We start from the raw sequence: 1,941 nt of genomic DNA, 5'->3' as shown, positions 1-1,941 counted from the left end.
CTGTTTAATTGTTATGATCATTGTACAATAAATCACATTTCTGCAATTTAATGTCCCACTAAAGAAAATTTAAAGTATTTAAAGTACTGTTGTAGAGTAACCCTTTCTGCATTCCTAGAGTCTTATTTCCCACACTTGCTTGCTCAGTGTCCCGGAGGAAAGGCATGGTAACAGAAGTTGCTCATTTGGGAAGGAATGAACAGTGAAAAGGAAAGCCACCTGACAAGTTTTTGAGATTCTGATACATTTAGGCCTCTATATTTCACTCAAAGTAGCCTGTGATTGACACAGACATAGGCAGAGTCATCTCCATTTAGGAATGATCTTTCTTCAAGTGCATTGTCAGTATCTGCTCAGTAAGTGCTACATCTCTATGGTGATGTCAGGAATTAAGTAGTAAATACAGTAGTAGTAGTAATGTAGTAGGATTTGTAATGAAATACAGATCCTCCAAATATTTATCTATTGTGTGCAATTAATGAAAATGATGAGAATAGGTACAAATATTTTTTATTTTACTTCTTCCTTAATTATGTTACTTTTTAAATATTATTGATTAAACTAATTAATTTCATAACTTGATTCTTGATTCTTTATTTCTTGTGTAAGCAATACATAATCAAAGAAATTGAAAGAGATGAGACTCATAATGGACAAGATAATTTGTGATAAAAATTAGCAGCAATTTTAAATTTATTTGCTTTAAAGAGATCTACAATGCAGTGAGGTTTCAGAAGTATTAGGGAAGTTCTGTTTATCCAAGTGACACTTGGTTGCTTAGGACAATGTAGTAATAACATATAAAAGATGATCACTATTTATTATTTCTTCCTTAGGGGGATTGTCTGAGTGGCACTGAATAAGATTCCTGCCTGTTGTTATTGCAGTTTTTTATTTCCATCTTTCAATTTAGCAGCAAAGAGAAGCCTGAAGGAAAATTGTTTAACCTATCTTGTTTTTGTGGTTTAAGTATTTACCAAGTGTACAACCAACATTTCTTGGCTTGCTCCGATAACACACGGCATCCTGTGGAGCCTTTGATCCATTTGCTAACTGAATCTGTGTTTGACTGCTTAGCCACCATGGTTAGATAAAACAGTTTAATTGTGTGGCCATATGCTAATCTTGAATGTAACTTCCATATAGAAAGTAAGTGGGCTTCTGACTGTGAAACCTTAAAAATATCAAATTATAATTGTAAATACTTAAAGTCATTTTTTTTTTTTAATTCTTTTATTTTTAATGGTAATCTATGTTAATGTAACCACTATAACGGTTTGTTAGAATTCAAGAAAACAGTAATTGAGATCACATACAAAACATTTTCAGTCTCTTTCTTTTCACAGTTTTCTCAACCACTCACAGATTTTAGGAACAGAGAACTTGCAGTATGAAATTGCAGTGACTGCAGTGTGTGCATGAAAAGATTTATGAAATTACAGATGGAGCTAAAAATATATTAGCTACGGATTTACTACTTGGTGAGACAAAAAATCTTCAAAGACAAAAGAAAGGAAAAACATGCTTACAATTACTCTGTGTGTTAGTAAGGAAACATGGAAAATACAACAAAGAAAGAAGTTATACAAAGAAATCTGTACCAAGAATGTATTTCTTCTGTATTTGAAATCATGTAAATGCTAACACATTTTGATACAATTATATAATTAAAGTATAATAATAATAATCATATCATAAAAGTATGTCCAATCTGTAGTATTACTTTTTTTTTGTTCCCCAGTTTTGATTTATATTATCCTGCTGATGTCCAATTCCAGATCATAGAATCACAGAATTATAGAATCCTAAAATCATAGAATAGTAGAATCAGTCACAGAATCATAGAATCATAGAATGGTTTGAGCTGGGAGGGACCTGTAAAAATCACCTAATTCCAACAGCAGCTCCCCTACTGTCACGGGCAGGGACATCTTCCACTAG

The sequence above is a fragment of the Anser anser genome (genome assembly GCF_964211835.1).
Source record: "Anser anser genome assembly, chromosome: 2".
NCBI classification, from domain to species: Eukaryota; Metazoa; Chordata; class Aves; order Anseriformes; family Anatidae; genus Anser; species Anser anser.
The sequence above is the reverse complement of the archived record's forward strand: the minus strand, read 5'-3'. Positions refer to the sequence as shown.